This window comes from Parambassis ranga, chromosome 24 (genome assembly GCF_900634625.1).
Source record: "Parambassis ranga chromosome 24, fParRan2.1, whole genome shotgun sequence".
NCBI lineage: Eukaryota > Metazoa > Chordata > Actinopteri > Ambassidae > Parambassis > Parambassis ranga.
The window spans coordinates 16,408,110-16,424,253 of NC_041043.1; the positions used below are offsets into that span (position 1 = coordinate 16,408,110).

The 16,144-nt window shown below is 47.8% G+C and overlaps 1 protein-coding gene across 3 annotated transcripts in view; it reads left to right on the forward strand.

The window, feature by feature from the left end:
- The window catches only part of hivep2a (HIVEP zinc finger 2a), a 70,206-nt gene that overhangs the window by 20,660 nt on the left and 33,402 nt on the right, over window positions 1-16,144 (forward strand). For 2 of the 3 annotated variants that reach the window (XM_028396529.1, XM_028396531.1), the window contains exons 1-2: window positions 2,021-2,398; window positions 9,122-9,179. The gene's annotated coding sequence lies outside the window, so the exon portion shown is untranslated. Of the gene's footprint in view, window positions 1-2,020; window positions 2,399-9,121; window positions 9,180-16,144 lie in introns of those variants that run through there. The other variant, XM_028396530.1, reaches the window with a different exon arrangement.

Below are 16,144 nucleotides of genomic sequence, written 5' to 3' on the forward strand. Positions count from 1 at the left end.
GCCACCAGGGGGTGATCCAGATGTTTTGGTCCTACTTCTGGAGAGCTGTTGTGCCCATACTGTCGTTACTGGTTTACCTAACTTGAGCTATTTTGTTGTCTATTTTGATGTTACTGTTATTAAAGTTTGAAAGAAGAACGCACTACAAGGCCCCGTGAACATGTTCTTTTCCAAACCTGTCGGCTCTGCTGCCGTCTCTTTGAAGAGCAGAGCAGTGACACAGATACAGGACATGATTCCTGCAAATTTGCCTCCATGCAAATCTAAAAACACTTTCTGTGGACTTCAAAGTTTGATGCTTGACTCATACGAGCAGCAGCAGATAGAGCAGAGGAGGAGTCAGGAAGAAGAGGCCGTCACAACCGAGACTGCAGAGCTGCTGGTGGACAGGCGTGGACAGCTGATGGAGTCTCTGTCTGCAGCATCCACAAACATTTGACAGGAAATACTTGGGGGGGGGAGTTTTAAGTCACTGGCCCAGTGCATTCTGGGTGTTGGAGTTTACCACAGCTGTTCTCTGCTCCTGTAGCACAGACGTGTTTTAACTCTTTTTGCTCTACACACACTTAAAATGTACGACAGGTCCGTGCAGAATAACCACAGACAAAGAGAGATGCAGATGTAATTCACACTAAAATGTCTTCTCAGCTTCACTAGAAACAAAAACCCGACGTGTCTGTGTTCATATTTCACACAACTGTGTTTGTGGAGTGGGTTAAATGTGAATAAGTGTGAATTTGTCCGACATGAAGGCTGCTCCGTCCGAGTTTGTTTGTGCGGTTGAACTTGTTAAGGAACAAACATGCTCAGCACACAGCAGACATGTCTGTGCTGTGGCTGCTGGGGATTCAACTGTGAATGGTCCCAAAACACCACAGGAGGTGTCCGGGCCTCCTGGGAGCTGTAGTTATTGAGTGGATGCTGCGTCCTTCGTCCCTCCCGGCTCTCCTCCTCATCCTCATGCTGAGTGATCCTAACAAGGCGGATTAAACATTTTTCAGACTGAGAGCGATCCAGATATGATCAAGTATTTATGTAAGCTGCACTCTCACACGGACAGAGCCCTCCACTCAACAGCTGTTTCATAACCGCTGCTCAGTGTGTGTCTGTGTGTGTGTGAGTGTGTGTCTGTGTGTGTTGTGTGATAGCTGATAGTCAACAATAAAGCACTGAATTATAAATGTGCAGTTAATGCTTAGGAGAGAACAGACGTCTGTCCGGCCCAGTTAAAGGTGTGTGTGTGTGTGTGTGTGTGTGTGTGTGTGTGTGTGTGTGTGTGTGCATCTCATGTGTGTGTACATCTCTGTTTCTGCTAATTGTATAAGTATAAAGACAGATCAATTAATGAATGTTTAAGATAAAAACACCAGTTTATAGAAAACAGGCTGTCGTAATCCATAAATCTGTGTGTGTGTGTGGTCATACATAATACATAGTGTGTACATTAATGTTAAACCAGGCACAGGCTAAGGTTTGCAACAATTCTGCACTATGTGACACACACACAGACACACACACAGGCTGTAAACTGCCCTCAGCCCGTCCTGCTGTGCGTGCATGAATAATATCAGATGTATGGAAGTGTGCGCAGCAGGTCGGGCTGCAGTGTCAGTGACACTCTGTGCAGTCTGTGTTTATCCTAGACAACTTATCATGTCATCAGTTGTGCTAATAAGATTGTGTTCCAACCCAAAAAGCCGGCCGTACAATAGCTGTGATTGATTGTGTTTGACAGGATGTCTGATCCGTCTGCAGATTGTGTCTCTTTGCATTTGTAAAGCTTTTATTTTGACGGTTTGATACCTTGAGTAACACCCAAAAGGTGCTGAGGTATAAATGTGCATTGACACGTTGTTGTTGTGGGTGTATTTGTCTGATTGTGTGCATGTGCGTGCATGTCATTGCAAAAGTGCCGTTTGCGTCGGCCCCGCGCCTCCCCCTCCCCCCTCTGCCGGGGCCCCTCTATCTATTTCTGGCTCTGCATCACGCCTGGGCTTTACTCCTGTGGCAAGAGGAGTGTTTCTCTAGGGCTCCCACTCTGCTACACACACACACACACACACACACACCTTCCGACAGACGCACACTCACATGGTGAAGCACAGTCAGATGTAAACACACACACACAGTGACAGTGACGGACGGCCGGAGCGGAGAGGGAAGGATGAATGGATGGCTGCTGACGGACTGGATATAATGGGAGTTTAAACTTGTGCTTGTGTGTTTGTGTGTGGAAGAGAGAAAGTGTGTGTGTGTGTGTGTGTGTGAGAGAGAGAGAGAGAGAGAGAGAGAGAGAGAGAGGGTCGGCCGGTCAGTATGTCTGTTACCGTGGCGATGGAAGGAAGGAGTGTGAAAACACAGAAATGCTTCGGTGAAAGAGAGGCAGAGAGACGGCCAGGTTGGTTCAGATCAATGTCTCTGTCTGTCTCTGTCTCTGTCTGTCTGTGTCTCTGTCTGTCTCTGTCTCTGTCTGTCTGTGTCTCTGTATTTTCTTTTTTAGCTGTTTTCTTGTTCTCTGTTGTGTCAGGAGTGCTTTCCTGTGTGTGTTTTGTGTGTGTTGCAACCAAGCAGGGGGGATGTCCTCGTCCGCTGTTGTGGTGATGCAGCAGCCGTGAATGACAGCGTGTGGTGATGTGTGTGTGTGTGTTTGACAAGCGTGACATACACTACTTCAAAATTTCTCTCTCTCTCCCTCTCTTGTCCTTCATCACCCTCTCCTCTCTCTCTCTCTCAGGAGGCTGCCTTTAATGGACACACACACATACACACACTCCGTGGACAGCTGACTGTCTCACACGGCGGTGTCAGTTCCCTCCATTAACCGAGGGGTGCCACACACACACACACACACACCGTCAGTCGTCACAAACCTTGGGAACAGTGATTTACGAGAAGGCACCGAGTGTGTGTGTGTGTGTTTATGTTTCATGTCTCCCTCGCTGCTGGGACGCTCCTTGCATAACAAGTTGCTCTTCACACACACACACACACACACACAGCTATTTGTCTGTCAGAGGTGTGATTACCGTGACCTTGTGAATCATCGATCTCTTTTTTTTTCTCGTTATTATTATTTCTGGACTTCTGTCCTGTGTTGTCTGTCTTCTATAATGAGTGTGGACTTGGTGACAGTGGAAAAGAAGAGACAGAATCCTGCAGATGGAAAGACAAATAAAGTGACAGATGGGGAAGTAGGAGGACAGACAGGAAGTCACTCAAAAGTTAACATTCAGACAGACGAGTAAACATAGAAAGCTAAACAAGTCCACAGAAGGAAAAATCAGGCGGTCAGATGTCTGACAGAGCGATGGACAGACAGACAGTCCCTGCAGTCCTCAGCGTAGGAAGTCCTGCCGCTCCGCCAAGTGTGTTAAACCATTTTTCCATTCACAAATTCTCAGACAGTGAAGTGTGCTGCTCCTGCCCTGGTATGCAGTGTGTATGATACTCTGGGTGAGTGGGCGATGTGTGTCCGGAGAGGACACACTCGCTCTCTGTCCTCCAGCAGAGATAAAGCTGTGTGTTTAACTGGGATTCGTGTTGTGCTTTCTTTCGGCACAGAGAGCGGCTCGGTGTGTGTCCGCGGCGCCGCTCTGCTTCCAGGCTGCCGCTCATTTGCGTACAGTATGAAAATCATCACACACAGCCTGCTTTTGTTTTTGTTTGTTTCTCAGCTGAACAGGAAGTGAAGCGCTGGCTGCTTTGAATGGAAGCTGATGGAAGAGAGATAATTAGCACGTTAGCAACATGGACGCCTGTAAGAGGTCGAGTGTCTTTCATGGTTCAGAGCCCTGACAGTGGACTGAGCTCTGATTGTCTGGTTGTCATGGACGCTGTCAGAGGTCGAGTGTTAGGATGTTCTGCACACACAGTGACTTTAGGTCATGTGACTTGCTCAAGGACACATCGGCACATGGCTGGAAATCAAACCAACATCCTTTGATGGATCATGAATGGATGATGGAGAGATGGATGAATGATGGATGTATGAACTGATGAAGGATGGATGAACTGATGAAGGATGGATGAACTGATGAAGGATGGATGAACTGATGATGGATGGATGGATGGATGGGTGATGGATGGATGGATGAACTGATGATGGATGGATGGATGGGTGATGGATGGATGGATGAACTGATGATGGATGGATGGATGATGGATGAACTGATGATGGATAATCTGATGATGGATGGATGAACTGATGATGGATGGATGGATGATGGATGAAGTGATGATGGATACTCTGATGATGGATGAATGAACTGATGAAGGATGGATGGATGGATGGGTGATGGATGGATGGATGAACTGGTGATGGATGGATGGATGAACTGGTGATGGATGGATGGATGGGTGATGGATGGATGGATGGACTGGAAAAATAGTGTGATGAATAAATGATGGATGAACTGATGATGGATGGATGAACTGATGAACAGATGGTGGATGGATGAACTGATGAAGGATGGATGAATTGATGATGTTGGGATGGATGGAAAAATATTGTGATGAATAAATGATGGATGGTTGACACAAGGATGATGAATGGATGAATAAACATGAAAAGATAAATTGGTCAATAATGGATAGATGAGTAAAGAGATGAATGACAGACAGATGTATGGAAGAACAAGTGAATGGGTGAATGATGAATGGATGATGACAGACATGTTAATGTGTGTATTTCTCTTCAAACATCGTTTTGTTTTTCTTTCCTCTCCGTCTTTCCGTCTGACCTATAAATGTGTCGACCACAGAACTCATGTCACCAACCCATGCAGCTTCCTCTTAATATCCTCAGCACACTCTCTCTCTCTCTCTCTCTCTCTCTCTCGCTCTCTCACACACACACACACACACATGCTTGTGTGCTCCTGCAGGACAGGTGGCTGCATCACCTTGACGTCCAGTTTTACATCCATCTCTACCTCGCTCTTCCTCTCTCTCTCTCTGCAGGTTTAAGCCCCTTATACCTTCTGTGCTGCAAATGCTGCCAGGACCACACACACACACACACACACACACACACACACACACACACACACACACACAGTAGGTAGTGGCAGCATATCATAGCCTCTGGTTGCTTGGTGAACATGATGGAGGGATGATGGGAGAGATGGATGCACAGATGGAGCGGAGGAAAATAGAAGGGATACAGTGAAGGGTGGATGAAAGAGTGAAGGATAGAAATGGATGGATGACGATGGAATGATAAACAAAGGAAATCCTACCTGAACGATGAAGGGATGAAGGGATGAAGGGATGAAGGGATGAAGGGATGAAGGGATGGAACAGCTGAAGCACAGATGGAGTGAAGGGTGAAGGGAGTGATGGGAAATAAAAAAGTAAAATGTCACATGGTTTCTATTTTTGTTTTGTTTTTATTGAAGAATATCTGCACCGAAAGCTGAAATCAGCCAGATACTGTCTGAACGGTTGTCATGTGACTGCTGGTCACATGTGGGCCGGTCGTGGCGTCGAGGGTGCAGAATTTGTAGTTTTTGTTCATGGAATAAAGTTGGGTCAGGTGGTTCTCTTGGTTTCCACAGTTTTTGAGGGTTGATGATGAGCGTGAGAGGAAGACGTGGGGCAGCGAGGAGGGATGGAGGGGCTGTTAGAGCATTAGTGGATGAATGGTGGAGGGTGGAGGTGAGGAGTGATGGAGGCAGAGAAAAGCTTCATTTCACACTCTGACCGCCTCTTTCTTTGAGCTTCCTTTATTCTTTGACATATTATCTCTCTTCCCACTAACTGCTTTGAACATTGCAGCAACATGTTAAAAAAAACACACTCATGACTTCCCAGGAAAGGCCCTCCACCCGGCCCTCCACCCGTCCCTCCACCCGCGCCTCCACCCCCGCCTCCTCTCTCTCCGTCAAAATGAAAGAAAAACGATAAAGAGGCCTGGCGCTGTGAAGACATGGAAACTTAGAGGAGTTAACTGTTTACTCCCTGCCAAACTTTCTCTCTCTCTCTACTCCTCTTTCCTGAGGTGTTAAAGCGTGTGTGTGTGTGTGTGGGTGAGTGTGTGTGTGTGTGGGTGAGTGTGTGTGTGTGTGTGTGTGTGTGTGTGTGTGTGTGTGTGTGTGTGAGGCTGGAATGCAGAGGCTCGTAAGTCACCTCTGATTTTCCACTCCCGCTGGGACACATCCCATTATCAGTTTTATATGAAACTAGGAAATTCCTCTGTGGTCTGTGTGTGTGTGTGTCTGTGTGTGTGTGTGTGTCTCACAGGGCAGAGCTGCACGTGTGCGTTCATATGTTTGTGTGGCGTCTGGCTTTGTAATGAGCAGCCGAACGGTGGAATGAAAACGTTCCCTCCCTCTGTTTCTCGCAGCTTTGACGTCTTGTGTGGACATTGTGTCGACCTTTTTGGGCGGCTTTGTGTTCCAGTTGTGTTGTTGTATGTTCTGTGGGAGGATCTGGAGGAGAGGAATGCTACCTGGTTAAAATGTGCAGAGCTCTTTGGAAGCAGACTGCAGCATGCAGCGTGCAGTGTGTGTGTTAAAACGCTGGACCTCACCTTCTGTATCCCACAATGCACTGCGGGCTGATGTGAGTGGATGGCTTCAGCTGATTGGGTGAAGTCCGGGTTAAATGATTGGATGTTTTGAGAGTGCACAGAAGAAGCTGAAGCTGCACATCTCACTGTGAGAGTAGAACCCCGACTCTTCATCACTCCAAGGAACTTTTCACTTCCTGGTGGAAAATCGGGCGAGGAGTATTCCACCCCTCGTCGCCCTCTCGTGTCTCCTGTCCACCTCTCTAAGTTTGGACAGGAGGGAGGAACGGAGCGGCAGCGCCGTGATTAGCCGGGCTGGCGTTCAGCCGGGCGTCTCAGGTTTGTTTTTTGCATCAGCTCTCTGTCACGATGTGAAGCAGGCTGAGCCCACGGCGGCGAACGGATTCCAAATTTCACTTCGCTTCTTTCCTCACGTTGGCTCCAAACGATGGCTGGTCCCCGGCCAAGGAAGCTGGCTGGTTCAGTAGACGCAGCCACCAGTTGCCAGAGTTTGGCTGGTGGTAAATTCCCAGCCTGCAGGCATGTATTCCAGATGTTGTGACCTTGTTTCATGTCGTCCCCGCTCTTCGGGCTGAGCTTCTCCTTTCATCGGTTCGTCCTCATTCTTTCCACAACTCAACAAACACAGTAACACACACAGCTGTGTAAAGGTCCACATGGAGGAGTTACAACTGCAGAAAAAAAGCATCAGATGTCCTCAGAACAAGACCAGATTTTAAAGTTCATTAAAATATCAATGAATGCGATCCTGTGTGTGTGTCTGCGTGCTCAGAGATCAGTGTCCAACAACTATTAATAAACAGGGAATGAGTCACACTGTTGCACTGGGAGACATCTTTCTTTATTACCATGGACACACACTCTCCAATCTGCAGCCAAGTCTGGCCTCCAGGCTGATTGTGTGGCATGCCGAGTGAAGGATTATGGGTAATCACCTCAGAGGCGACGTCTTACCTCGGTGACGGCGCTGCGTGCAGGTCGGGGGTGTAAAGGCTGCTGGTGTTTTTTGCTGTCTTTGGGCTGTTGTTGTGTGTTTTGGACGCTGGTGTGCGTCCTCAGAGCCTTCAGCTCGTCGCTCTGTCAGGGTGGCGTCCAACGACTTCGCCAGAAACAGACGCCATGAGAATGTACACAAACTGTCAGAGAGGCCTCCTCACATGGCACGGACGCTGTGACGAGGCAGGCTTTACCTGGAATAAAAATAAAGCTGCGAGACGTTCCCGGTATCCATCCACAGCTGAAAGTAGTCCCGTCCCGCTCCTGGTTTTCCTGCTCGTGATCAGCAGACGTGTTTTTCGCTTCACTTTAATGTCTCAAAAGGCTTGAAGCAGATTTTTCTGCTGACTCTCACGGAGTTCTTCAACTGAGGTGTAACAATCCTCAGAAAAGCCTGCACAGTTGTTGGAGGAGTATTAATTCATAGCTTTTTCACACATCTTACATCAGCCTCATTAAAGACTGTTTACATTCATGCTAATGATGTTAGCCTGGTTAGAGCCGTCATTCCTTTCTTTCTCTCTGTTCTTTTGGTTTTGTGTGTCAAAGGTGAAAATTTAGTCACAAGTATCAGTAGCAGCCGTGGTTTTGTAATCAATAATCACAGAGGGATTATGGGTAAAACACGCTGAGGAGCTGTACATTAACTGTCAGCAACAAAAAAGAAAGAGCAGCGCGGCACAGCTGGATGGCTTCATGTTCCAAAGCTCAGAACACACGGATGGAAACACACGCACCATCTGTGTGTGTGTGTGTGTCTGTGTGCGTGTGTGTGTGTGTGTGTGAGAGAGAGAGTCCACTTTGCTGTCACTTTGTGTTTTGATGTTTTCCATCTATTACATTGTGATTGTGTGTGTTTTGTTTGTGTGTGTGTGTGTGTGTGTTTTCTTTCTTCCTGTTTGTGTGTGTGTGTGTGTGTGTGTGTGTGTGTGTGTGTGTTCCTTCTCTGCATTTTAAATGATGATAAATCAGATGAATGGAAGGAACTTTCCTCTGACGCCTCTCCCCTCTTTGCTCCTTCCCCCCCTCACCCCTTCTAATTCTCTCTCTGGTGGTTTCATTCACCTTTCTCCCCCCTAACTCCCCATTTTCTCTCCTCTTCTCCCCCCTCTCCATCACTCCCCTCTTGTCCTCTCTAGTTCCTGTCTGACTTGTCCTCACCCTTTTTCTCCATTGTTTCTTTGCCTCCTCCTCACTCTCCTTCACTTTCTCCTCCTTCTTCCTCCTCCTCCTCCTCCTCCTCCCCTCTATCTCACCATTTCTCTCACAGTGGTACATAGCTCTCTCTCCTGCTTCCCTCTCACTTCCCGTCTCCCCCTTTAACACCTGTGTGTGTGTGTGTGTGTAGTAGAGAAGGGGGGGTTTTCTGCTTCACACCTCCAGAGGCCACTTCCTCTACCACATCCTGTTTATTTCCTGTTAGCAACTGGACTCCCTCAGCAACACACACACTAAAAGTAACACATCCAGGAAACGCACTCACCGGCATTCAAATTTTAATCTTTAGAATAATCATTTTTTTAAATAGTTAATGTGAATTTCTCCAGAAATAAACTTCCTGTTTGTGACTGTTTGTTCTCCTGTGTTTCCTCCCAGCGTGGCCCCATCAGGACGCTGCCTGTTGAAACCAAACTGAGCGCGTGCAGACCGTCAGGTAAGCCCTGACAGCGCCTCCTCTGAGGATTTTACAGAGCAGTGTGTGTCTGTGTGTGGCTGTGATGGTGTATCATCTTTTGTTGTTGTGTCCATATCAGACTAACGGAGCACTCGTGCTCCCTGACAGGAAGTGAGAGGACACTCCTGGTCCTGTTTGTGGTTGAAAATGTCACATGATTATCCCAGTCTTCCTCCTTCTGTCCACTTTTGATGCTGTTCTGGTGAGGACAGGCTGCACCAAGCCTGCATTAATGATGAAAGTGATGATGATGAGAAAAGTCTGACAGATATTTAGGGGATTTCATCATCTCTTGTGAGAATCCGTCCGCTTTATCACCATGGAAACCTTGAACACCAACCTCTGAGCGGTGATTTTATGCAAAAGGCTTTTAGGGCTTTTATTGTGAAAGTGCTGTGTTGGAGTTTCGGAGCTCTGTGCTGATATGAACCCGACGATGCCGTCGATGGGTCTGTGGGTCTGTGGATTTGCCATCTAAACCGATTTGACTGTATGTTTTGATACCAGTTTCTTGGCCTGGTTTCACTGGTTTCTGTGGTGTTTCTGGTGTTACCACGGGTCTCTGGAACTTTTGCCGCCGTCACAGATTAAATCTCGGAGCCTTGAGTTTCTCCTCTGCTGTTTCTGAACTGGTTGACTGCAGCATCCTCTGTGCTGTAAACCTGAGAAGAATTCCTTCAGTCTGAATAGTCAGAACTGCTGGGGAGGACAGAATTTCAATGTGACCACAACCAGAAATGGAACTGTAAAACACACACACACACACACACACACACACACACACACACACACACACACTCACACACTCACACACACACACACACATTCCAGAGAGCTAAATTACCATCAGTCGAAGTAGCTGAGATGATTTTGGTTTGACAGAGACTCTGCGGTTGGTGGACAAAAAAAACTGTAATCGAATACATTACCTGCATCAACACACACACACACACACACACACATTATTATAAACATCGCCCACTACAAAGGTAGTAGAACAAGCCAAAACATGAAAATCATGTTGCTTGAGATGTGTTTTCACAGTGAAGTCATACTGAGGTTGTGATGATGGCTCACTGATAACACACACACACACACACACACACACACACACACAAATCACTGGCTTTCAGCAGCCTGTTGTGTGCCAAGGTTATGAAATAATTTGTGCGCGCGCCTTTCAACACAGTTCTTCTTTGGCTCCATTCAAGCCGAGACACAACTCGGCAAAGATAAAAATAGAACCTCGCTGACCTCCTCTTCCTCCCTCTCTCTCTCTCTCTCTGGCTTTTCATTCCCATCCTTGCTCTCTCGCCCCACTTTCTGTCTCTGCTGTCTCAGCTCCCATTGCTCTTCGAGGATTTTTACTCTTGGTAAATGTGGCTTTCATCAGCACAAAACAATGAACTAAACACACAGAAAAAAGTGAAACAATAGACGGAGCAGCGGTGGGTCACCACAGCGTGTAGACGGAGCTAAACAGCAGGATGAGTGTGTGAGGGATGCAGTAGCCCCTGACGACCTCCGGAGGCAGGCTGTTTTTTTTTAAGGGAACGCACGTTTGCATGCGGACAGAGCGAGGAGACGCATGCGAAGCAAACAGGTGGCCGACAGCTGGGCCTTTAAAACTAGCTGCAAAATATTCAAGTGTATTGTTGTTGATTCGGAACAAGCAAACGTCTGCTGTTAATTAAGCTCCGACAGCGACGACAGCAACTGAATAAAAACTGAACAAGAGTAGCGGAATAACAGTGTCCGTGTAAACATCGATCTGCAGAGGAGGAGAGAGCCGCTGCCGAATCCAGAGGGCACGCAACACGGCCAGGAGCGCTGGAAATAAGAGGTCCTGGTGGGCCTGCAGCACCCCCTACAGGCAGGAGGATGTGATAGCAAGAGAAACATTTTAAGATCCAGACGTCACTGAGTGACTGTGTCCATGGCAACAGGCGGATCTCAGACTGACCAATCAGAATTCAGCTAACAGTAAATTGATGATACATTTTCAGTCGGTTGGTTTGCCGTCAGCGTTCAATATAAGCGATAAGTCGCCTGCTGTAGTGTAAAGTTTGTTGTCATCATAATCAGCTGATGGTCCTCATTCTGCGGCAGAGGTGAGGGAGTTTACAGTCCAGGAAGTGATGATGAGCGGGCTGATGAGAGACAGTCATCGCTCAGCCTCAGCAGATGATCTGGGAACCGGTCCAGGGTTGTGGATGAATAAATGATCTTGCCGCTGACCCAGAATCGTGGCTGTGAAGCCCGAGGGGTGTGTGCATGTTTTCAGCAATAATAATAATAACAGTTTCATGCTGCTCGTGTCACATTAACTCTTGGTTTGGTGCTTCAGCTGTGCTGCTGTGTTTCTGTCCTTCACTTTAAAAGCTTGACGAGCAAAGATTTGCTTTGAGGGTCAAAGGTCAAAGCAGGTCAAAGCTTAGGCATGTAGATGTGATGGTTAAGTATGTTAGTCAGCGTCCTCACAAGTATAGAATGTGAAAGACAGACGGGTCCTCCTGTTTCCCAGTTTGCATGCTTTTATTTTGAAATCTGAGAGCTCTCTAAAAAGCTTTTATTTATTTTTGAGCAAAGCGCTCTTCTCCCTCCATCGCTGGCACCGCTATGCTGCCAAAGCAATAAAACACAATCTGGAACGTGTGTGTGTGTGTGTGTGTGTGTGTGTTGATGTATTTCCCATCAGTGCTGGTCATCCTTACCCAACCCATTTCCCAGAACCCACCACTGACTCACTTGAAACAAACCTCGAGTCAGCTTTGACTTAGAAGAAGAAGAAGAAGAAGAAGCTGTTTAATCTGTTTCAGTGATGAACGCTGTGGCCACAGCTGGTCACACACCTGTCGAGCTGTGTGTGTGTGTGTGTGTGTCAAACACACCTGACACAGGAAGCGGCGTCTCCATCCTCCATCAGTGGTTGTGGGTTTGTTCTTTCATTGTGTTTACAGAGGAACCTCATCAGGGACACATGTTAGAAATCCCACAAGATTTTCACACTGTTACCGTGGAAACCAGTCAACAGGCGTGCATCACATCAGATAGTTGCTGATAATGTGATGACATGTGATTTGTTACGGGAGTGTGTGTGGTTATATTTCTTGGAAATGATGTGTGAATAATGGCCGCCCTGAGCACAGGCTCACACAGGTCATGTGACTGAGCTGATTTAAAGGCCATTAAAAGTCCGTGGTGAAGTGGACGGCGGCTGTAACTGAGTAGATGTGATACTCTTCATGTAGCTCGCAGAGTATCAGTGTAGCAACGTGAGTGCGTGTGGCTCAGTCACATCTTGATGTCGTATTCAGGGTTATGACGACTGCAGGTGTCAAGAAAAGCCTCCTCATCGCCATGGAGACAATCAGCTGTTCATGCTTCAGCTTCTCTGAAAGGCAGGAGTGCTCAGGCGTCATGCTGTCACACACACACACACACACACACACAGCAACATGGAACACATAGAAGATCAGATACTCTAATGTTGGTCATGTGACTCCTGCTCAGGTGAATCCATCATGGCTTCCTAGTTACACAGACGTGGAGAATTCTTTGTGTTCGTACAGAATCTTGGCAGCACAAAGAGCTTATTTCTGGAGGATTTTAAATAAAGATTTAGTCAGAATTTCTGACGTGATGTATTCAAGGATCATCGGAAAGTTCTGACAGTTTGTTGCTATGATACTTGGGTTATTTTGGGGACTTGTTGCATGGTGTAATGTGAAGTATTTTTGCTCATGATAACCACATCTAAATTTAAATCAAATCTAAAATCTGATTTTAATTTAAAACTGCAGTTTTCTAGCAGGAAGTTCTAATTTACCACGCTGTCTGTGTGACTTGAACACAGCAGGGCTGAGAATATTTAGTACGCGCTCGTCCTAAGTGGAGGGCGCCTCCTGCGGACTCATCAAGGACTCAAATACCCAGAATTCCACAGCTGACAGACCAGACGGTCATGAAGCAACAACAAGCTGACCGTGAGGTGGAGGTGTTCTGGAGCGAGTGACAGAAAAAGAGGAAGAGTGTCAACAGGTCATCATCAGGCTCCACCCGCACACACACACTCAGTGTTTCACTGCATGTGTTTCCCATCTGGTTCCACCCAGTCCCTCAGCACTGCCTTCACGCTGACCTCGTTCCATCGGTTCTTCCTTCGTCCTTTTCTTCTTTCTCAATCAGCCGAACTTCATCTCTCTCTCTCTCTCTCTCACTCATTCCCTTAGTCTCTCGCCCTCTCATTTCCTCCCTCTACTTTCATCAGCGTAACACGACGCCTTGACCTTGTACTCGCCTCAGCATAGGTTCATGTTTGAGACTGTGATGTCATCGTCCAACCCCCCCCCCCCCCCCCCCCCCCCCCCCGCTGGATGCCGCAAAGATGGCGTCATCCTCCCATCTCTCTCTCTCTCTCTCTCTCTCTCTCTCTCTCTCCCTCTCTCTCATGTGTTGCCTGTCACTCTGCGGCACTAAACATGGCCGTCACCGTGGCCGTTTAGCTTCGCTCTGTTGGTCCCACAGTGAATCTGTGAATGGAGCTGAGGTCATCGCGCTGGTTTCTTTTGCCAGTTTACACACATCGTGCTTCATTTTCTTCAAACTCGTTCGCCCGTTGTTGCCAGAGAATTCCTGAAACAAGTGATCAGATTGGAAACGAGTGGACTGACCTCACTCTGCTGGCAGAGCGGGCTCCACTCGCCTGAAGGAGCCGCTCAGATCTGAACTAAATTACTGCAGCTAATCACTCCGATTTGTGAATTTCCCAACTGCCAAATGAGAATTAAACAAAAACAAAAACACTCGGCAGATCCTCGGCAGCTTGTTCGGGGTTCTTTAGTGTTGTGTTTTACAACTTTGTTCTGAAGTCTTTAACAGTGACGACATTCAGCCCCTCCAGCTCAGTACAAACCTTTTTTGGCCATATGAGATTCTGAGATGCCTCAAACTCGCTGGGATGGGCTCCATATACTCTGATGTTTAGTCACATGACTTCTGGTCAGGGTGGCACAGCGTGAAGGCTCCTGGTTCCATTCTGACTGACTTTCTGTGTGGAGATTGCACGTTCTCCCTGTGCCTGCGTGGGTTCTCTCCAGGTGCTCCGGCGTGCTCGTTAGGTCAACTTGGTCACTCTAAATGGCCCATAGGTGTGTGTGAGTGTGAATGTTTGTCTGTGTGTTGCCCTGTGTTGGACTGGTGACCTGTCCAGGGTGGACCCCGCCTCTCACCCGTAGATAGCTGGGATAGGGTCCAGCCCCCCGTGACCCTGCACTGCAGGACAAAGCGGGTTCAGATGATGGACGGACGGACGGACGGACGGATGGATGGATGGATGGACGGATTGATGGATGGATGGATGGATGGATGGATGGATGGATGGATGGATGGATGGATGGACGGGTGGGTGGGTGGATGGATGGATGGAAGGATGAAGGATGGATGGATGGATAAATGGACGGGTGGATGGATGGATGGATGGACGGACGAGTGGGTGGATGGATGGATGGATGGACGGATGGATGGATGGACGGGTGGGTGGATGGATGGATGGATGGATGGACGGGTGGGTGGGTGGATGGATGGATGGATGGAAGGATGAAGGATGGATGGATGGATAAATGGACGGGTGGATGGATGGATGGATGGATGGACGGACGAGTGGGTGGATGGATGGATGGATGGATGGAAGGATGAAGGATGAAGGATGAAGGATGGATGGATGGATGGATGGGTGGATGGATGGATGGATGGATGGACGGCTGGGTGGATGGATGGATGGATGGATGGATGGATGGATGGATGGATGGACGGATGGATGGATGGATGGATGGATGGATGGACGGATGGACGGGTTGGTGGATGGATGGATGGATGGATGGAAGGATGAAGGATGGATGGATGGATGGATGGAAGGATGGATGGATGGATGGATGGATGGATGGATGAAGGATGGATGGATGGATGGATGGATGGATGGATGGATGGATGGATGGATGGATGGATGGATGAAGGATGGATGGATGGATGGACGGATGGATGGATGGACGGGTGGGTGGATGGATGGATGGATGGATGGATGGACGGATGGATGGATGGATGGATGGACGGGTGGGTGGATGGATGGATGGATGGATGGATGGATGGATGGATGGATGGATGGATGGACGGATGGATGGATGCACGGGTGGGTGGATGGATGGATGGATGGATGGATGGACGGATGGATGGATGGATGGATGGCCGGGTGGGTGGATGGATGGATGGATGGATGGACTGCTGGTCAAAAGTGAGGCCATCATGCCTTTCTTGTTGCACTGAGAAATGCAAAATGTTTTTTTACAGAACCTTTTTAGGTCAAACTCTGTATTTTTGATTCAAACAAGTGATGAAATATGATTTACCTTAGAGATTTATGTCAAGTGTGAAGCATTCAGGTAACAATCCAGCACGAAGAGCACATTCACTAACCCTGACTAACCCTACTGTTTCCTCACAGAATCCACACACACACATTTTCTTGTGAATGTGCACACGAGCCTGTAGTTGAAGAATTGTTGATTTTTGGTGAGTCGATCGTGTCTTCCTGGTTGTGCTGATGAGTGCAGATCTTTTTCTTTTGAGTGCAAACACATCCTTGTTTTCTGAGAATAGGCGTTATTGCTCTGAGCACCGTTCCCTCCACGTCCCTCCATGTTTGTGTTGTTTCATGTCATGTAAACGAGCCTCCATGAGATTTCTGCATTAATGACACTCGTCAGAATTTTCTGTGACACCCCCTTCATTACAGTGAAGGCGTGTCCTGACCCTTCGGGCTTTCCATATCTTTACGACTTCCTCGTCCGGAAGTGTGATCTTACGAGCAGCACTTGAAGGCAGCATCACTCTTCTCATGTCCTCCCTCGGTGTCTGCTGTCTCCCTGAGCGCTATCATTCTTCCCATT